At 41.8% G+C, this 22,584-nt stretch overlaps 1 pseudogene across 1 annotated transcript; it reads right to left on the reverse strand.

The window, feature by feature from the left end:
* Nucleotides 1-21,386: 21,386 nt before the first annotated feature.
* On the reverse strand, nucleotides 21,387-22,270 carry LOC108527207 (ubiquitin-fold modifier-conjugating enzyme 1 pseudogene; annotated as a pseudogene). Its single transcript, XR_001884737.1, has one exon. The product of XR_001884737.1 is annotated as a ubiquitin-fold modifier-conjugating enzyme 1 pseudogene (transcript).
* Between the last annotated feature and the right edge of the window lie 314 nt (nucleotides 22,271-22,584).

The raw sequence follows: 22,584 nt of genomic DNA on the forward strand, positions 1-22,584 counted from the left end.
TCTCTACAAAAAAATTTAAAAATAAAAATAAAAAAATTGCCGGGCATGGTGGTGTGCACCTGTAGTCCCAGCTACTCACAAGGCTGAGGCAGGAGGACTGCTCGTACCCAGGAGTTTGAGGCTGCAATGAGCCATGATGGCACCATCGTATCCAGCCTAGGTGACAGAACAAGACCTTGCCTTAAGAAAAGAAAAAAAAAGTGGGGTAGGAATATTTAACACATGAGAATCAAGGTTCAGAAAGGCCAAGGAACTTCCCTAAGATAAGATAACTAAGCAGTGATGTCACCAAGACTCAAACCCAGATCCTAAGCACACACCCTTTCCTCTCCCCAGTAAACATTCTCACAATGCACACTTGTGTGTATGTGTGCGTGCGTATATGAAATATCCAAATTGCTAGTTGTAGATTTTCCATTCTTTTATCATGCATCTGTGATAACAGTTTTTGTGTGTGTGTGACATTTGAAAATAAGTAATTAAAGCCTTTATAAAGGCCTGGAGCACATGGAAAGTTTGAAGTTTGAAACCATAGCCTGATTCACCATACCTGGCTCTCACTCTCAAACCCCTCTTTGCTTTGAATTCTAGGGACTGGAATACTGAGAGTAAAAGAAGGAAACATTTGTAGTGCTTGCCAAAGGGTAAAGGGTGAGTTTCTCTTGCTTTGTTTAGGTATAAAACATAATTCTCTATTATCCTGCACAACGAAGTGTTGCCAGCATCTTTAGAAGGGAGGCAGACATACCATTTGCATTTTTAAATTTTAAAATTGAGGTGGTGGCTCACGCCTGTAATCCCAGCACTTTGGGAGGCTGAGGCAGGCGGATCACCTGAGATCAGGAGTTAGAGAACAGCCTGGCCAACGTGGGGAAACCCCATCTCTACTAAAAATACAAAAATGAGCTGGGCATGATGGCAGGTGCCTGTAATCCCAGCTACTTAGGAGGCTGAGGCAGGAAAATCGCTTGAAGCCAGGAATTAGAGGTTGCAGTAAGCTGAGACCACACCATTGCACTCCAGCCTGAGCAACAAGAGCAAAACTTGGTCTCAAAAAATGAAATAAAATAAAATAAAATTGAAAGCAATTAGCAGGAAAAGATAAATTAGCTTCCTCGTCTGCAACCACTGGCTGCTCTTCCAAGCCATGGTCCCTAGGATATGGTTTCTTACTGAATTTTTTGCTCTCATTAGTGGTTTTTAACAGTGAATTTCTAACTACCCAAGTCTATACCAAAGCCATAATTGTTTAATTCTGATCTGTTAGAAACTTTCTAAGAATCCACCCAAAATGCCAGAAAATTTGAATGACTGTCATATATATAGTGAGATTAGTATTCCACAGAAATGCCTCGCGAATGTCAAAATAATTCACTTAAACCTTATCCTAGCAAAGCATAAAACAGCCATAAAAAAGAATAATATCATGTAGATACCAAGATAGAAACAAGCTCAATAGCTGGTAATGTTTCTAGATGAGCAATCAATTAACTGATGAAGAAAAAAAAATCACTATTGAAAAAGCAGGCTTCACAGGGCACAGTGGCTCACACCTGTAATCCCAGCACTTTGGGAGGCCAAGGCGGGAGGGATCACAAGGTCAGGAAATTGAAACCATCCTGGCTAACACGGTGAAACCCCATCTCTACTAAAAATACAAAAATTAGCCGGGTGTGGTGGCGGGCACCTGTGGTCCCAGCTACTCAGGAGGCTGAGGCAGGAGAATGGTGTGAACCCGGGAGGTGGAGCTTACAGTGAACCGAGATCGCGCCACTGCACTCCAGCCTGGGCAACACAGCGAGACTCCGTCTCAAAAAAAAAAGAAAAAAGAAAAAGAAAAAGCAGGCTTCTAGTCTAATATACTTCCATAATACTAATGCTCTAAAAGTCATTTTTATCATCCACAGAAAGCTCCCACATATCTGGCCAACAAAATTGGAAGTTGGTTTCCAATCTGTTTTCAAGTCCTAATCTTAGTTTCCTTAAAAAACAGTTTGCCCTTTAAAGAGCCCAGGACAATGATTCCCCTGGAGACAATTTACTTTTGTGGCTGGCTTGTCATTCTAGATATAAACCATCTTAGGCATCAGCTATAAGCTAAAAAATCTTATTCTTCTCCTTGGCTTGTGAAGCATGGAAATAATAAAAGTGTCTCCCCAGATCTTACAGCCTTCTGAGTTCCAAGCAGCAGTGAATATGATTACCAGGACTGTAAATAGTCTTATAAATCTTGCCTTCCCTGACAGGTTTAACTTTTCGTTTTTCTTAGATATTAGCAATAAAAGTACTGTGTGTAAATATCCTTAAGATTTGGGCAAAGCTTTCACAGGATTCAAAACACCCAGTCCCTATAAACAGATGACTTTTCATACAGCTAACAGTGGAGAAGCAATCCAGGAATGTGCCGGGAATAAAGAGGAAAGATTCTAAATAATAGAGGTGAGGTAGAATCATAAAGGAAAAAATGTTAACTTTAAAACACGTAATTTTTGTTCTGCAGGCAGTTTCAAATTGTGTTTTTTGACTTTGGTTCTCCCTAGGGAAAAGCACACAGTAGCAGAGGATAATGAAAAGGGCTGGAGAACTTGGATACAGACGGTCTGGGATTTCAATCCCACTTTGACTCTCCCAAGACAAGAAACTTGAACAATAATAAATTGATAATAACAGCCAACAGTTATTGAAACTTAAGGTGTGGCAGCCTGTCCTAAGTGTTTTGTTTTGTTTTATTTTGTTTTGAGATGGAGTCTCTGTCACTCAGGCTGGAGTACAGTGGTGCGATCTCGGCTCACTGAAACATCCACCTCCCGGGTTCAAGCAGTTCTTCTGCCTCAGCCTCCTGAGTAGCTGGAATTACAGGTGTGCACCACCACACCCAGCTAATTTTTGTATTTTTAGTAGAGCCTAGGTTTCACCATGTTGGCCAGGCTCTTCTCAAAATCCTGACGTCAAGTGATCCACCTGCCTCAGCCTCCCAAAGTACTGGGATTACAGGCATGAGCCACTGTGCTCGGCCTTGTCCTAAGTGTTTTGTGTATATTAACTCATTTAATTCTATGAGTTTATGAAGTGTTTATGAGGATAAGTTCTGGAGCTACACTGTTTGACTTCAAAAACTTTCCCATTTGCTAACTATATCATCCTGGGCAAATTCCTCTTCTGTATGACGCTTCAATGGCATCTACCTCCTAGGTTATTTATCAGAATTAATGAGCTAATACTAACCATAAGCACTTAGAATAGTGTTTGGCACAATGTCGGTGCTTAATTGTTTGCCATTCTTATTTTCATTTTACATTAGGAAACTGAGACATAGAAAGTCTGTTTGCTAGAGATGCAGTAATTAATATCTAATGAACCTGTAATATCTGGTACTTTGTAAATATTTTACACATGATAGTTATTTTTTATTCTATAATAAGCAAAGAGGTTGAAAGGTTCTTGTATTGGTTCAAACCCTGAGAGAACACCAACAGACAACACAAGGCGGTGCAGAGAAACATACTGTTTTAATAAGCGCCTGGGTGCAGGCAGGCTGAGGCCTAAAATGGCGTCAGCATCAAATGAGGATGGGGCAGGGGTTTTATAATCCTCTGTAAACAGGAAGTGTCCCAGTCTGATGTGACTGCTACGTAGTACCTGGGCGGCCTCTTTCTCGATCTTCAGGAGTATGCATCCTCCAGCCAGGGTAGGTGTCGTCCAGCCAGGGCAGGTGTCTTCTGGATGGCTCTCTTCCTGCTTCTGCTAGCTTGCTGATGCACACTGCTAGTGCAAGTGGCCTTGAGCCTTGGGACTGGGCCTGAGAAGGGAGGAGTTATCCCTTCAAGCTTTCACATCCGGGGAGAATCTTTCAGAGGTCACTGTGAAAACAACTCTCCCTTTGTAATTCAAAATTGTGCTTTGCCTATGTAAACCAAAAATAAAATTATAAGCCCCCCAACTGACTGAATGGATCCCTCCTCTTGGCCAAGGGGGTTCCAAAATAAGCCTGAAAAACTACTTCAGGCCATGATGGGAAGGAGGGGTTGAATATGCCTCATGATACTCTCCTCCCTTTGGAATTCAGGTACAACTGACCAGCAATAGCATTAAAATAGAGATCCCAAGACTGACAAAACAGATTCTTTGTAGCAATAAGATACCAAATTCCAACCTGACTCTAGTATAACATCACATGACAGATAGCAGGCCCTGAAACAAATTGGCATTTTACCCCAACATATATTTCTTTGACATATTTTGAAATGGCCCTGCAAAGCTATCTCCTATGGGGAAAAAATCTACATTTTGTAGAGAATCCTCTTCCCTTTTCAGGTCTTTTCCTGATCCAGGAGAAATTAAAAGTCCAGCACCTAAAAAATACATTAAAAATAATTTTTAAAAAATAGTCTGACACCTTTTACGGTCTGATAAGAGACATTTACTATATATTCCCTTTGAAGCCTGCTACCTGGAGACTTCATCTACATAATAAGAACCTTGATCTCCACAACCCCTTGTCTTAACCCAGACATTCCTTTTGATTGATTCTAGCTCTTTAGATAATGACTCAATTCCTTCAACCAATTGCCAGTCAGAAAATCTCTGAATCCACCTATGACCTGGAACCACCCCACTCTGTTTCAAGTTGTCCCACCTCTCTGGACCAAACCAATGTACACTTTACATGTATTGATTGATGTCTGCCTGTAACTCCTGTCCCCCTAAAGTGTAAAAAATCAAGCTGTAACCCAGCCATCATGAGCACATGTTTTCAGGATCTCTTGAGACTGGGTCTCCAGCCTTGGTCACTTATATTTGGCTCAGAATAAAACAAAACCTCTTTACATATTTTACAGAGTTTAACACTTTTTGTCAACACCTAAACTGATCATAAAAAGTTCCAACTACAGATTTCTAATACAAAATTTTTTTTCTTTTTTTTCTGAGATACAGTCTTGCTCTTATTGCCCAGGCTGGAATGCAATGGTACAATCTCAGCTCACTGCAACCTCCGCCTTCCAGGTTCAAGCGATTCTCCCGCCGCAGCCTCCTGAGCAGCTGGGATTACAGGTGCATGCCACCACACCCAGCTAATTTTTGTATTTTTAGTAGAGATGGGGTTTCACCATGTTGGCCAGGCTGGTCTCGAAATCCTGACCTCAGGTGATCCACCCGCCTTGGCCTCCCAAAGTGCTGGGGTTACAGGCATGAGCCACTGTGCCTGGCCATACAAAACATTTAAATACTAGTCCATTACTATCATCCCCTTCTTGCATTCCTGGTAATACATCCAGAGCACATTAAAATTCCACAGATTGGAGACATTCTGCAATAACTATTATATTAAATCATCTTTCCAATAGCAGTCAGTTTACTGATCTGTAAAATGGGAAACCAACACTAGTCCCCACAGCAGGGCACTTTAGGGTGAATTATCCGCTGTCCACATTGTGTCCCACACACTGGACAGCTTTGGAAGCTTAAGTAGAGAACACAGCCATCTCTCCGGAACAAACTCCCCTTGACCAGGGACATAATAGCCAGAAAAGGCCCATGTATAAAACTAAAATGTCAAATTATTTTTCTTTTTATTTTTTATAGAAATGGGATCTTACCTTGTTGCCCTAGCTGGTCTCGAACTCCTGGCTTTAAGCAATTCTCCTGCTTTGGCCTCCCAAACAGAATGCTGAATTATTAATTTATAAGGAGATATAGCCCACCAAGCAGGCCTGAGACTAGATTAGTTGATGGCTATATTTGCTCCCTGGAGGCCAGAGTATAATTAGGTTGCTTGATGAATGCAGAGCCAGAAAGCAGGCAGAGTCAGCCACCTCCAGAGGAATTGGAATTGAAGAGTTTGTACTGGGGCCTGATGAGGGGGGCCTTTGCTCTGTAGCCAACCCCTCTTAGGCACAGTTTAGTTTGCCCTCCTCTCAGGCAAATTAATTTCCTTTCTGAAGGGCACATTCTTTCTTTGTCTCTGTGAATAACTTCAAGCCTATTAGTCAAGTCTTGGGACCTAGAAACCATTCCATCCTTTAAGGTAATTTGCCTATATAATCTGATTCCCTTTATGTTTGTTTTGCAATTTAGCTCTCTCTGAAGGCAATCTCCTTTCTGAAGTTCAAAGCCCATAGGGAAGTAAATCCCTGTTTTTTCCATACACCAACAGTAAGATAATCAACTAGTCTAGCACCAAACAAATGCTCCAGAAACGTAATCCCCTTTCTTAATGCCCTTCTTCCAAAAGGTTTACAACAGTTTTACGTACAGGTGGAACTTTAGAAGTGCTCGTCGGGGACACTGGCAGATCTAAGGGTGAGTTCATTCATTCATTCATTCATTCATCTTCTATTTTCTGGCTATTATGTGCCAAGAGCTGAGAAATGTGCTATGAGTCAACAGGATGTGAAAAAGACATAGGCCATGCCAGCCTGAATCCGTTAGGTCTTTGAAGCAAATATCGACAAATTAAGCTACATTGTAATCCTGCCAGAGAAGGCAAAATTATAACCTGAGAAAAGTACTCTGAAGAAGAAAAGAAATACAATTCTTTGAGAAAACAAATGATCAGGCCAGGCACAGTGGTTCACACCTGCAATTCCAGCACTTTGGGAGGCCGAGGCTGGTAGATGACGAGATTAGGAGTTCGAGACCAACCTGGCCAACAAGGTGAAACCCCGTCTTTACTAAAATATAAAAATTAGCCAGGTGTGGTGGTGTACACCTGTAATCCCAGCTACTCGGGAGGCTGAGGCAGGAGAATCACTTGAATCCGGGAGGCGGAGGTTGCAGTGAGCCAAGATCACACCAGTGCACTCCAGCCTGGGTGACAGAGCAAGACTCTGTCTCAGGGGAAAAAAAAAAAAAAGAAAACAAGTGATCAGACCCAACCCAGGGGGTTGAAAAGGCTTTCCTGAAGAAATGAGATGTTTGTTGAGGTTAAGAGGAGAGAAGTAGATGTTAGCTGGCGGGGCAGAGAGTGGGTGAGCAGGCTTAGGAAGAGGAAAGCCTTTTATCTGAAGGAAACTGCACTTGCAAAAATCTTAAGACTTGCAACAGTAAGAAGCAAATGCATAAGAAAAACCTGAGAGGCCAGCCAAGCAGGAGAGCAAAGAACCATTGAGCAAAGCAGTGATAAGACAGGTGGCATAGGCCAGGCGTGGTGGTTCATGCCTATAATCCCAACCCTTTGGGAGGCCAAGGCAGGCGGATCACTTGAGGACAGGAGTTAAAAGTCCAGCCTGGCCAATATGGTGAAACCTCATCTCTACTAAAACCACAGAAATTAACCAGGCCTGGTGGTGGAGTGTGCCTGTAATCCCAGCTACTAGGGAGGCTGAGGCAGGAGAATTGCTTGAAGCTGGGAGGCGGAGGTTGCAGATCATGCCACTGCACTCCAACCTGGGTAACAGTGAGACTGTGTCTCAAAAAAAAAAAAAAAAAAAAAAAGACAGGTGCCATAGGTAGGAAGCAGCTAGCCCATGCAGGGTCTGGCTGGCCAAAATCTATATTTTGATCTTTATACCAGGAAGGAGAGTTTTAGGGCAAGTTGAAGATTCTTGAGCAGTTGTGTACTTCTAAAGATCACTCTGCCTGCATAGTGGACAGTAAGTTGAAAGGGGCGAAAGAGGAGGCTGGGAGACCAACTTAAGAGGATCTGCAGTTGTCCAGGTGAGGGATGCTAGTTCCCTTAGTGGAGATGAGGAGAAACTGACAGGGCTGAGATACTGGAAAAATAAATGCCTATTAATAAGTAAAGGTTAAGAAAAATTGTCCATACCATGGTGTCAACCTAAAGGAAAAAACTGAGGCAAAATTTGTGTAAGTATAGAGTTTATTTGGGCGAAATTTGAGGACTGCAATCCGGAAGGATAGATTCAAGTTGCCCTGAATATACACTCCAAATAGACTCAATGCAATAATGGGACAGAAACTTAGGGGAATAGCCAACGAGAACGGCCAGGAAAGAGCACTATGGAAACTTGGGAGGTGAAATCTTGTGTTGGTGGTTACATGAATATAAACTTTTTTGTTTTGTTTTGTTTTGTTTTTGAGATGGAGTCTTGCTCTGTCACCCAGGCTGGAATGCAGTGGTGCAATCTACAACCTCTGCCTCCTGGGCTCAAGCAATTCTCTCACCTCAGCCTCCCGAGTAGCTGGGATTATAGGCACCTGCCATCATGTCCGGCTAATTTTTGTATTTTTGTAGAGATGGGGTTTCACCATGTCAGCCAGGCTAGTCTCGAATTCCCCATCTCAGATGATCTGCCCACCTCAGCCTCCCAAAGTGCTGGGATTTCAGGCATGAGCCACCATGCCAGGCCATAAACATTTTTTTAATTCATCCAAATATATGTTTAAATGATTGTTTAAGTGTATGTAAAGTATACCTCAATAAGGTTAATATTTTTAAAAATCAGTTTAGCTTAATTATTTACAGCAAGTACATGGATTTTGGAAGTGTACAGACATGGCTTTGAATCCTAGCTTTACCATTAGTAATTGTGCACCCTAAGAAAGTCAATTAGCCAATGTAAGCTTTAAGTCTTATCACTGGTAAAATGGGGCAGGAGGATAGCTGTTTTGAAGACCAAATTGCCTAGCTTAGCAGATTGCCAAATACAAAGGCAAGGGCAAGAGGGCATTTCATTCAAATTTTATTCCTTGCCACAGTGGAAGCATTAGGTGAAGAATTAATGTTCTTGAGTGCTTCCTTGTTTTTTCTTTTTTTTTTTTTTTTTTGAGACAGGGCCTCATTCTGTCACCCAGGCTGGAGTGCAGTGGTGTGATCACGGCTCACAGCAGCCTCAACGTCCTGCGCTCAAGCAATCTTCCCACCTTTGCCTCCCAAGTAGCTAGGACTACAGGCACATACTCCCACATCTGGCTAATTTTTTTAAGTTTTTTTTATTAAAAATAACTATGTTGCCCAGGCTGATCTCAAACTCTTGGGCTCAAGTAATCCTCCCAAAGTTCTGGGATAACAGGCATGAGCCAGCAGACCCGGCCCATTTCTTGAGGGCTGCCTATTATTAGGCTTATGGTAGGCCCTTTACAGGTATTGTCTCATTTCATCTTAATGGAAACTCTAAGAGATGGTCATTGTTCCTATAGCTTAGAAACTTCCCAGGAACCAGTAAGTTGGTTAAGGTCATTCACAGAGAGAACACGGAGCCAAAGGTCCTTGCCACAGTGACAGAATGCTGCCTTCGCCCCACCCTCTGTGACTGGGGAGGAAACCTGAGGGTCATCACAGGGGATTTTCCAAAAGAGAGTTTAACCCCAAGTGGTCTGAAAGATGATTCTAAATGGCACACAGTTGGTCATTTATTATTTTGGTTTTATTGTATTCAGTTAACTTCTATTTCATAGTAGTCTTCCATTTATGATAATTAATCTCCTTTTCAAATAAGCTTATTTAAGTTTTTTAAGTGAGTCAAGTTAAATAAAATTATGAAAGAATTGATAGTGTGGGCATTACTTGTATATTTTTCAAAATTGTGAAGAGGATTTGGAAATGACTGAAGCTTGAGAAAGGATGCGCTAGTCCAAGCAGAGACGTGTTAAGGCCCTGAGATGTCAGAAAGACGGCCCAAGGAGGCGCGGAGGATTCTGGCTGGCTTATGACTCTAGAACACCTGAGAAGAGGACAGAGGGTCAGAAAGGGGGGGATCCCTTTCCTCACCATCATAGGGGTTACAGCTGACACCTATAACAAAAGACAGGTCAACAAGACAAAAGCCTAACACATTTATTTGATCACAGTTTTATGTGACACAAGAGCCTTCAGAATAAAGACCCAGAGATACAAGGAAAACTGTCCAATTTTATGGCTTAGGTTGAATGAAGAATGGACAGCCATGTAGAACTGTGGTTGGACAGAAAAGGAATAATGGAAAGGAAATAGACTGTGTGGGGAAAACTATTAAGCCCTGTGGACTCAGATTCTTCTTGGCCTCTCTGCAGCATTTCTTTCTTCCTAGTATGGGGCCGGACCCTTTCTGCAACGGGAGTCTTATGACCTATTACCAAACTGGGTAGGTCAGAGAATTTCTTTATGGCCCCTCTTACACAGAAAGGCCTGGGAAGGTTAGAGTAATATTTTTAACTTTTCTGGCTGACTTTGGGGAAGAGCAGTTATGGTTTCTATGACCCCCCTTGCGGAAGGATTCTAGCTTCTATGGCTAGCCTCAAGGGAGAATAAAGGGTGAGAGACAGGAAGGCATGGGAAAGTCAGAGAAAAACTTTGCTTCTGTGGCTGCTTCTGATACCTTCACTTTGGGGTATTCTTTTCCAAGCCCCACTGAGGGCTTATGCTCACATTACTATTGCCTCCTATTTGAGTAGCTTCAAGACAGCTAGGGACAATACCCAGACCCCAGAGAAGGAATAAAGATGGGGAAGGAAGACATGGGAGGAGGAGAGTAGGAGGAGGATGGAAGGAAGCTAAAGCAAGTGACCCAGATAGAGTAGCTCTCAGCTCCAGGCTGGGTTCCAGTACCATCATCTGTCCACCCCAGCTAGGACAGCTGTCTGGGGAAAGCCAAAACAGCTCAAAGCTTTCAAGAGCCCTATTTACCCTTATGAACCAGGGAGAACCCAGCTGTAAACTGATCATTTTCAAAAACAAAGAATTAAAATAATGAATCCTCTTGCAGTTTCAGCTTTGCTCTGTCACTGTCACAGGTGGCCTTTGGAGATGAGGCAAGAGATAAAAGGGTAATTATTCCTAGAAAAAGACAGTGATGGTCTGCAAATTTAAATCCAGGGCTTCTTACACCAGGTGTTGTGTTTTCCAAGCAAGGGCTTTGCAGGGCAACTGAATGGCACACAAGATACATTCTTCTCAGAAGCCAGAACTGCTTGGGTTTTTCCTAATCTTTAGGGGATTTTTTTAAATGCTTATAGAATTTATTCTATGCCTTGTTTCCACTCCTGTTTTTCTGCTACCAGCAGGGTGTAGCATTGGATTTGGTCAAATTAACTTTTAAATAAAGCCCCTAAATTCTACTCCTGATACCCTTACCAGGATCATCTCCCAAAACACACACTGTCTATGCCCAGGCTCTCAAAAGAGATGTTCTGGAAGCTTATTCACCTACAAAGGGAGCAAGAGCAACAGAAATTAAGAAGCTTCTTTAAAACTGCAAATCAGTTTGCACCAAAAAAAGAGCAGGAAAATAGGAGTGAGTGGCCAGACTTCAGTGTTAGACAAAGTCCAGACCCAGGAGAAAGAACATCAAACCTACACACTATGAGTGGAACTTTGTGGGGGTTGAAGAAAAGGATTATAAGCTAGGAGCTGGCTAATGCAGGAGGATCACTTGAACCCAAGCATTCAAGACCAGCCTGGTCAACATAGCGAGACTTCGTCTTGAAATAAACAGCCAGCACAGAAAGACAAACTTCACATGTTCTCACTTATTTGTGGGAGCTGAAAATTAAATAATTGAACTTGTGGAGACAGAGAGTAGAAGGATGGTTACCAGAGTCTGGGAAGGGTACGTGGGGGTAAGGGGATAGCAAGGATGGTTACAAAAAAATACAAAGAATGAAAAAGATCTAGCATTTGCTAGCACAACAGGAAGACTATAGTCAAATATAATTTAATTGTACATTTTTAAATAACTAAAAGAGCATAATTGGATTGTTTGTAACACAAAGGATAAATACTTGAGGTGATGGATACCCCGATGTGATTATTACACATTGCATGCTTATATCAAAATATTTCATGTAACCCATAAGTATATACACCTGCTATGTACCCACAAAAATTAAAAATTAAAAAAATTAATAAAAGAATAAAAGGGGGCTTGCGGGTTCACAAGAGATCATTTGGGAGAAGGCCTGGTTCAAAATGAACACTGAATGTTTGCAGATTGAATCAATAAAAGGATGAGTGACTGGCTAAGCTAGTGGGCCCATGGCAAGCCCAGGAAAGAGAAGAAGGGAGCGGACCACCAGAAGCTTATTCTTATGCTTCTCTAGTCTGTCAAATTTGGGTCAAAAAAAGAGAGGACACAGCTAGGTACCTTAGGGCCCCTTTGTCCAGACCTGTGCATTGGAACAATATGAGAATCAGCACCTCCCCACCTACATTTCACAATAAAGATCATAGGAGTTTTCTCAATTAATTGTTCACAGTCAGTTACAGTTGGAACTGCTTGTTCTCCTATTTCTCCTCTCCTTACAACTGCACTTGACTAGTCTTATTTTTTTTTTTTTTTTTTCTTTAAAAAGATCATATAAGCTCCTAGGCCTAAGCTTAAAAAAGCTGAAACTCACTAAGGGGAAGAGAACTGTGAACATGCTGCACAATAACTTCCATATGAACTGGTAAAACTTCCCTAAACATGTAGTTATCATCATAGAAAGCATCATTGTTTCAGGGAGCATTTACTGAAAGGCTGCTACGTACCTACATACCTCATGGTCGATGCAGGACAGGTGCTTGATCCTGAATGGTGGTGACAGTTCACATAAGCAGAGAGCACTGGGTGAAGAGTCAGGAAATATTAATTCCAGTCCTGGCTCAGACACTAAATGGCTTTAGGAAAAGGCATTCCAGCAGAGAATAACTTGTGAGCCATCACAGACTGACAAGAAAAAGCATGTGAGATCAAGAAACTATAAGCAGCACGGTGTTCAGTAGAATCGCTGGGCAGGAGTGGCTAATACATAGTGAGTGCTCAGTAAATAGTTGTTGAATGAATGAATGAGGGAGAGGAAGACACAGATCACAGAGGGCCTTATGTTCATTCTATGCTAAGAAACCTGAATGTCTCAGCCAAGCATGGTGGCTCACACCTGTAATCCCAGCACTTTGGGAGGCCGAGGCAGGTGGATCACCTAAGGTCAGGAGTTTGAGAGCAGCCTGGACAACACGGTGAAACCCCACCTCTACTAAAAATACAAAAATTAGCCAGGCGTGGTGGCGGGCGCCTGTAATCCCAGCTACGCAGGAGGCTGAGGCTGGAGAATCGCTTGAACCTGGGAAGCAGAGGTTGTAGTGAGCTGAGATCGCACCATTGCACTCCAGCCTGGGCAACAAGAGCAGAACTCTGTCTCAAAAAAAAAAAAAGAAAGAAAAGAAAAGAAACATGAATGTCTCTTGGAGGCAATAGAGAACCACTGAGGACAGAGGACTTCATTCAGACTTAGGTTGTAGCTAGGGGCTATGCTACATAAGGAGTTAATTTAGGAGAACAAGGAATTACACAGAAAGACCCATTAAGGCCGGTCGTGGTGGTTCATGCCTGTAATCCTAGCACTTTGGGAGGTGGAGGCAGGAGGATCACTTGAGGCCAGGAGTTCAAGACCAGCTTGACCAACATAGCGAAATCCCGTCTCTACTAAAAATACAACAAAAAATTAGCCGGGTGTGGAAGCACATGCCTGTAGTCCCAGCTATTTGGGAGGCTGAGGCAGGAGGATCGCTTGAACGTGGGAGGCAGAGATGGAGGCAGAGGTTGTAGTGAGCTGAGATAGCACCACTGCACTCCAGCCTGAGCGACAGAGTGAGACTCCATCAAAAAGAAAGAAAGGAAGAAAGAGTGAGACTCCATCAAAAAGAAAAGAAAAGAAAAGAAAAGAGAAAAGAAAAGGAAAAAGAAAAGAAAAGACCAGTGAAGAAGCAATGATCAAAGAGAGGGAGAAGAGCAAATGGCTTGAAGAAACCAGACCTGAAACAGCACTTGCTGGGTGATTAGATGAGGGAGGTAAGTGGAAGAAAAATTGAATCATGGACTTTTAGGGTAATAAAGTTCTTGATAGTAACACTAGTTTATATAGAAAGTGCATAAAGTGCAAGTAACTGACAACTTCAGTTTGGAATGTTGAGTGGAATATCCAGGTGGAAATAAACCACAGCTAACATTTACTGAGCCTTTCCCATATGCCAAAACCTGTTGCAAGTCTCTCACAAATGTGAACTTGTGTAATCCTGCAACAGCCCAATGAGATAGATACCATTATTAGTGTCCCTTTTTTAGACAAGGAAAACAAGGTACAGGGAGTTTAAGTAACTTCTCAAGGTCACACAGCTGGTAAGTGGCAGAGTCAGATTCAAACTCAGACAATGGACTCCAAATCCCATTTTCTGAACCTCTGTGTAAATAGATATTTGCCATATAGTGAAGGCACAAAGCCATCACTCTCTCTCTTCTTGGAGAAGTGAAAAACAAAAAATAATCAAATCAGAGATTTATATTTTTTAAGCACACGAAATGCAAGAATTCCAACCATCAGATTGTGAATGCCATTATTTTTGGTACTGTAAAACATATTAATAGTTAAATCTAAATCTACATTTTAATATACATATGGTCTCCAAAGCAAACAAGATGTAATGTGATTTTTTATATGCACTTGTCAAGTCCTGCTTTATTTATTTATTTATTTATTTATTTATTTATTTATTTATTTTTTGAGACACAGTCTTGCTCTGTCACCCAGCTGGAGTGCAGTGGTAGAATCTTGGCTCACTGCAACCTCTGCCTCCTGGGCTCAAACAATCCTCCCACCTCAGTCTCCCAAACAGCTGGGACCACAGATGCATGCCACCACATCAGCTATTTTTTTTTGTATTTTTAGTAGAGACGGAGTCTCACCATGTTGCCCAGGCTGATCTCAAACTTCTGAGCTCAAGTAATCCGCCAGCCTTGGCCTCCCAAAGTGCTGGGATTACAGGTATGAGCCACTGCGCCTGGCCCTAAATCATGCTTCTTTATATAATCTATTTAGAGTAAATTAAGTAGCATATGTCATTCGTTTAAGGAAAAGTTAAAGCTGGTGTTTATATGCATTATAAGTATTATTACAGAACATATTAAGACATACTTCAATATAATCTTTAAAAACATAATTCTCATAAGTTGACTTTTTTTTTTTTTGAGACAAAATTTCACTCTCTCGTCCAGTGAAATGGCATGATCATAGCTCACTACAGCCTCAACCTCCTGGGCCTAAGCAATCCTCCTGCCTCTGGCACCTGAGTAGCTGGGACTATAGGTGCCCACCATCACGTCAGGCTAATTTTAAATTTTTTTTTTTTTTTTTTTTTTCTGAGATGGAGTCTTGCTCTGTTGCCCAGGCTGGAGTACAGTGGCGAGATCTCAGCTCATTGCAACCTCTGCCTCCCAGGTTCAAGTGATTCTCCTACCTCAGCCTCTTGAGTAGCTGGGACTACAGGCGCCTGCCACCATATTTGGCTTTTTAAATTTTTTTTATTTTTAGTAGAGATGGGGTTTCACTATGCTGGCCAGGTTAGTCTCAAACTCCTGACCCCAGGTGATCTGCCCATCTCGGCCTCCCAAAGTGTTGGGATTACAGGCATGAGCCACTGCGCCAGGTCCTAATTTTTTTTTTTTTTTTTGTAGAGATGAGGTCTCCCTATGTTGCCCAGGCTGGTCTTGAACTCCTGACCTCAACCAATTTCCCACCTCGGCCTCCCAAAGTGCTAGGGTTATAGAAATGAGCCACTGCACCCAGCATTAAGTTGATTTTTTAAAACCCAAAATCATTTCTTTATTTTCTAACTACTTTGCAGAAATAACATAATGACTTTAGTTCCTTAGATGGGGTCATAACATTTATTTATTACTGTAAAATAGATCGAGTTTGCTTTTTTTTTTTTTTTTTTGAGACAGAGTCTCACTCTGTTGCCCAGGCTGGAGTGCAGTGGTGCGATCTTGTCTCACTGCAAGCTCTGCCTCCCAAGTTCCCTCCCAAGTTCATGCCATTCTCATGCCTCAGCCTCCCAAGTAGCTGGGACTACAGGCACCCGCCACCACGCTCGGCTAATTTTTTGTATTTTTAGTAGAGACAAGGTTTCACCGTGTAATCCAGGATGGTCTTGAACTCCTGACCTCGTGATCCACCCGCCTCAGCCTCCCAAAGTGCTGGGATTACAGGCGTGAGCCACCACGCCCAGCCTAGATTTGAGTTTTAAAAGATCAGGAACTACTGCTTGGCACCGAGGTATAATTTCTGCCATTTTGAGACATATTCCATAACCCAGTGATCCCCATGAACAACTATGACAAGAATAAATATGAGGGCCTTTCCATTCCAGGGTTTGTGGTAGAGGGTTTAGCTTTGACTTGGACCCCTTACTGAGTGACTAACCATTACATACACAGAGCTTGTGACCTCATGGACATGCTCAGCTGGTGAGCTATTCTGCCAGGAGCTCAGTGCTATTTTCATTTGGCTTTAATCTTTCCTAGATCAAGACATAGCCTTCTTTGAAAAGCCAGGTTTAGTAAGATACACACATGACGTATTCTCAGAAATGAAAGAAAACACTTTTAGCTTCCTTCCCTGGTTACCAAAACTCTAGAACTTACTGTAACCTTAATAGCAGCCAAAAAAGAAGGTCTTTTCTCTTGACCCTTGGCTGACCCTTCTTCCACTTCCATGAATTTTCTCCCTCTTTCTGGCTATGGCATAAGTTTTGTTCCCCTTGAGATTCAGCCCTTAACAGAAATAATTCAGGCAGGGTAACAGAATGTTCTAGAGCACTCAGCCATGACTACTGAGCACTCAAAATATAGCTACAGTGACAGAGAAAGGAGATTGTAATTAATTTAAACTTTAATTTGAAAACTTAAACCAGATTTAGTTATTGAAGAACTTGTACATAATTTAGTTATCGGAGAACTTCTGCATATGTTTGGAATAACTTTGATATGTAAATCTACTTTTTCAACTGTAAATTTTGTGAAATCTAAATTTTATAAAATCTAATTTTATGAAATTTTGTGAACTCTAAATACAGACCAAATATTTCCAATGAAAATTTAGTCTCCAAACCGATATGTGCTATGTGTTACATCCACACCAGATTTCAAAGACTTAGCACAAAAAAAGTAACTGTCTCATTAATAATTTTTATATTGATTGCATGTTGAAATGATAATATTTTGGCTATATTGGGTTAAAGGAAATACATTATTAAAATTAATCTCACATGGTTCTTTTTACTTTTTAATGTGGCTATTAGAACATTTTAAATAATATATGTGGCTCACATTATTTCTATCAGATGGTGATGGTCTACAGCATGGGTGATAGTGTCACAGAGACTAAGCTCCCCTGACTTGCTGGCTGTGTGACTTTAAGCCATCTACTTAACCTCTTTTTTATTTTATTTTATTTTATTTTATTTTTGAGACAGAGTCTCACTCTGTTGCCCTGGTTAGAGTGCAGTGACACAATCTTGGCTCACTGCAACCTCTGCCTCCTGGATTCAAGGGATTCTCGTGCCTCAGCCACTCGAGTAGCTGGGATTACAAGCATCTGCCTCTACACCTGGCTAATTTTGTATTTTTAGAGGGGGTTTTGCCATGTTGCCCAGGCTGGTCTCGAATTCCTATCCTCAGGTGATCCACACACCTAGGCCTCCCAAAGTGCTGGGATTACAGGTGTCAGCCACCATGCCTGGTCTACTTAACCTCTTTAAACTACTGTTTACTCATGTGTAAACTGAAGAAAATATTGGCCGGGTGCGGTGGCTCATGCCTGTAATCCCAATACTTTGGGAGGCCAAGGCAGGCAGATCATCTGAGGTTGGGAGTCCGAGACTAGCCTGACCAAGATGGAGAAACCCCGTCTCTACTAAAAACACAAAATTAGCTGGGCCAGGTGGCACATGTCTATAATCCTAGCTACTCGGGAGGCTGAGGCAGGAGAATCACTTGAACCTGGGAGGTGGAGGTTGTGGTGAGACGAGATCACACCATTGCACTCCAGCCTGGGTAACAAGAGCGAGACTCCATCTCAAAAAAAAAAGAAAAGAAAAGAAAGTATTACAATATTCTGAATAGGCATACAGTGAATTTTACATGAGACAGTGAACATAAACTCACCATTGTACCTGACTTATAGTAAAAAACTCTTCAAATATTCACTTTTATTATCATTGTTATTATTCTCTAACAATCATCCAGATGTTTAGCAAAAGAATGCCTCAAAATAATTATTATGGGTTGCCTCTTGTATCTCATGACTAGATAAAGTAACCTCATTTTCCAAAATGAAAAAAAATAGGGACTTGAGGTCAGATACAGGTTTTTCTCATATTTGTCAGTTTTTTAATATTTAAAATATCATATTTTTTTAGTTGATGAAATTTTTTGGGGGGAAGTTAAAATAATGAAATTATTTAAAACCCAAACTTCCCTGAAAAATCTAGGGCACGAGGTTTACTCCTAAGAAAGAGTGAGTCTCAATGTCTCAAATAATCCAAACTCAGCAATTCTTCTATTTAGGTTCAATTTTGGCTAGGTGCAGAGGTTCACACCTGTGATTCCAGCATTTGGGGAGGCTGAGACGGGAGGATTATTTGAACCCAGGAGTTCAAGACCAGCCTGGGCAACATAGTAAGACCCCATCTCTACTAAAAACAAAACATTAGCTGGGCGTGGTGATGTATGCCTGTGGTCCCAGCTATTCAGGGGGCTGAGGTGGGAAAATGGCTTCAGCCTGGGGGTCATGCCACTGCACTCCAGCCTGAGTGACAGAGGGAGACCCTGTCTCAATAATAATTAGATTCAATTTGGAAGACTAAAGTTTCATTAATATCCACATTTGGGGGGGGGCAGAATTAAAGAGACTTCTAAATAAATGGGCTGGATATATATTAGGGACATTTGCTTTGAGAAAAATGGAGAAGTACATTTCCCTATTCCTTCTGCAAAGTACAACTAAAAATCCTGGACCTTATATATAAAGGTGGAAAGAAGAATTGCAGACTACTAGGTATCTCAGGACCCAAAGAATGACATAGCAGTGAATTCTCTGGGCTTCTTTATTGCCTCCTATATCCCAAACTGTGCTGGAGTTGGAGAAGGTAGACCAGAAGGTAGCACAGAATGCCAATGGATATAGACAAAGAAAGTCCAAAAAAAATCTGAAGTCTCTAGCCAAAGGACCAGGAAAAGAGAAATCTAGCCAAACAGCAAGACAGAAAACTTTTCAATAATAAACACTCTACTGCAGCCAAACATCATAGAAAAAACTTTGACTCCACCTCCATCCATGCCAGCAAAGGTGAAGGAGGGAGTCTGGACTGCCGCTTCTGTTAATGGGGCACCCTTCCCCTTCTCCACTGGGATGGTGTCAGAGGAGCTCTAGTGGAGATAAGAAGACTTTTTCCAGTGCTCAAAAGTAACAAGGCCACTCCAATGCTTGTGGTATCAGTGGAGGCAACATGGGGAGCCAGAATTCTCACCCACACCCGGCACTAATGAGGAGCCCTTTCTGTCCTGAGGATGCTGAGCAGGGAACCTGGATTTCTACCCCACCTGGCATTAATAAAGAGGTGATTCCCTCATCCCCAGCCAGAGTAGTATTAGAAGCAGCCAGCTAAAACAGAAGGTTTAAATAAGATCCCGAGTCCCATAACACAATACCCAAATGTCCAGGTTTTGATCAAAAAAATCATTCATCATAGTAAGAACAAGAAAAATCTTATTTAAAAATATAACCAATAGGTGCCAACAGTGACATGACAGAGACATTAGAATTATCTAACAAATATTTGTAAACAGCTATTATAAATATGTTTCACTTAGCTATAATAACCATATTTAAACAAATGAAAAAAATAGAAAGTCTCAGCAAAGAAATAGAATATTTAAAGAATCAAATGGAAATTTGGAACTGAAAAGTACAACAATAAAAGTTAAAAACTCAGTGGACGAGCTCAACAGCAGAATGGAGGAGACAATAGAAATAAACAGTGAACTTGAAGATAGATAACCAGAAATTATCTGGTCTGAACAAGAGAAAGAAAATAGATACCCCACCTCCCAAAAATTAATAAAGCAATAGGGATCTATAGATTATTTTAAACAGTCTAACATTAATATCATTGGAGTCCCAAAAGAAGAGAAGAAAGAGGATGGAGCTGAAAAAGTATTTGAAGAAATAATGGCTAAATATCTCAGGTTTGGCAAAAGATGTACATCTAGAAATTTAAGCAGCTCAATGCACCTCAACAGGAAAAACCAAATGAAATCCATGCCAAGACACATCATAGTCAAACTTGAGAAAACTAAAGACAAAGAAAAAATTATTAAATTAAGTCTCATCCACGGTTTGTGACAAAAAAAAAAAAAGTATTGAAAGCAGTGAAAAAGAAATAACACCTTACACATAGGAGAAAACAACTCTAATGACAACAGGTTTCTCATCAGAAATCATGGAAGCCAGAAGGAAGTGGCACAGTGTTTGTCAAGTGCTGGAAGGAAAGAACTATCAATCCAGAATTCTATATCCAGAGAAAATATCTTCAGGAATAAAGGGAAAATTTAGACATTCTCAGATGTAAGAAAACTAAGAGAATTTGTCACCATCAGACATAAGCTAAAAGAAGGGCTAGGCCAGGCGCAGTGGCTCACGCTTGTAATCCCAGCACTTTGGGAGGCCGAGGTGGGCAGATCACGAGGTCAGGAGTTCGAGACCAGCGTGGCCAACATAGTGAAACTCCGTCTCTACTAAAAATACAAAAAAAAAAAGCCGGGTGTGGTGGCACACGTCTGTAGTCCTAGCTACTCAGGAGGCTGAGGTGAGAGAACCGCTTGAACCCAGGAGGCAGAGGTTGCAGTGAGCTGAGACCATGCCATTGTACTCCAGCCTGGGTGACAGAGTGAGACTCCGTCACAAAAAAAAAAAAAAAAAGAGCTAAAGGAAGTTTCCTAAACAGAAAAAAAAAAAAAATGATAAAAGCAGTAATCTTGGAACATCAGGAAGAAACAGTAAAATTATGAGAAAAATAATGTATTTTTCTTCTCCACTTAAGTTTTCCAGATTTTTTTAAATAGCTAAAGCAAACATAACAGTGATGTGGTTATAAATGCATATAGATGGACTATTTAAAAGTTATGGGCTGGGTGCGGTGGCTCACGCCTGTATTACCAGCACTTTGTGATACCGGGGCAGATGGATCACTTGAGCCCAGGAATTCAAGACCAGCCTGGGCAACATGGCAAAACCCCATCTTTATTAAAAACAAAAAAATTAGCCAGACACCATGAGTCACATCTGTAATCCCAGCTACTCAGAGGCTAAGGCAGGAGGATCACCTGAGCCTTGGGAGGTAGAGGCTGCAGTAAGCCATGATTGCATCACTGCACTTCAGCCTAGGTGACAGAGTGATACCCTGTCTCACAAACAAACAAACAAACAAACAAACAAAACTTATAAATACAGAGAGTAAAAAGACATAAGGAGAAGTAAGGTTTCTATGCTTCACTGAAACTGCCAAAATCTCAATACCAGTAGACTGTGATAAGTTATACATGTATAACCACGTATAACCACTAAAAATACTATGCAAAGATACACTTAAATGCACTAAGATTTTTTTGTTTGTTTTTTGTTTTTGTTTTTGTTTATTTTTTTTTACCAGAGGAAGAGGCTTTTATCGATGGGTTATCTCCAGAAACCAGAAAGACTTTATGTACTCACTTTCAGTTACCCCCATGCCTCCAGGATTGCATGTTGCTCCACCTGGGGGCGGATATAAATTACCTCTAGATTGTCCGAAGCCCAGTCTTTCCCTTCCCGGTGCAGCCTTAGAAACTAAGTAGCAATACTGATTGGTGTTTGTTTGTTTCTCCCCCAGCAATGACTGCTGCAGCTACTTAGTAACAACTAGAGGTGGAGGGTGTCCGGGGAAGCAGTTAGGTAAGTGTGATGCACAGGAAAACAGTATCGTAGCCTATCAAAGGGCCCTCTGCCCTGCCTCAGTGGCTTGATTCTTCATTGGTTGCATTTCTCTTTGTGTTGGATGACGCCCTTCTGAATCAGATCAGGGATTTCTGCTGCCAGCCATGGACCCAGCCCCAGAGCCATGAGATGAGCTAGTCCAAATGTGGGCACATTCCTGGCCCACAAAGGTTTGAAATGATCCGTCAGGCATATTTTGCCACCCCTGTACATCTTTGCTGTCTTTCCATCCAGCTCAGGAACTGCAATTCCTGGGGCAGTAGTAGGATATGTGATAGGAATGTCAAACTCGATGTCAAACTCATATTTCAGGAGGTCATGGATATACCAGCATTTTCCAAACCACCGAGTCCCTTCCTTGTTGGACTGCCAGTCGGGAACCAATCCGTTGTCAGCATTCTTGTTGTTCTCCACATACCGGATAAGGGACTGATATTCCTCCTTCAGTCGCTGCACCCACAACTCCCGATCTCGGGGTCCGGCGTTAGTCTTCAGCACCGGGATCTCAGACACAACACGTCGCGTGGCCTCATCCGCCATCTTGGACCAGGGCGCCAGAGGTTTTTGTTTTTTTGAGACAGAGTCTCGCACTGTCGCCCAGGCTGGAGTGCAGTGGCGCAATCTTGGCTCACTGCAAGCTCCACCTCCCGGGTTCATGCCATTCTCCTGCCTCAGCCTCCCGAGTATCTGGGACTGCAGGCGCCCGCCACCGCGCCCGGCTAATTTTTTTTTTTTTTTTTTTTTTTTTTTTTTTTTTGTATTTTTAGTAAAGACGGGGTTTCACCGTGTTAGCCAGGATGGTCTCGATCTCCTGACCTTATGATCCACCCACCTTGGCCTCCCAAAATGCTGGGATTACAAGTG

Source organism: Rhinopithecus bieti, unplaced genomic scaffold, assembly GCF_001698545.2.
Source record: "Rhinopithecus bieti isolate Rb0 unplaced genomic scaffold, ASM169854v2 scaffold_2453, whole genome shotgun sequence".
Taxonomy (NCBI): domain Eukaryota; kingdom Metazoa; phylum Chordata; class Mammalia; order Primates; family Cercopithecidae; genus Rhinopithecus; species Rhinopithecus bieti.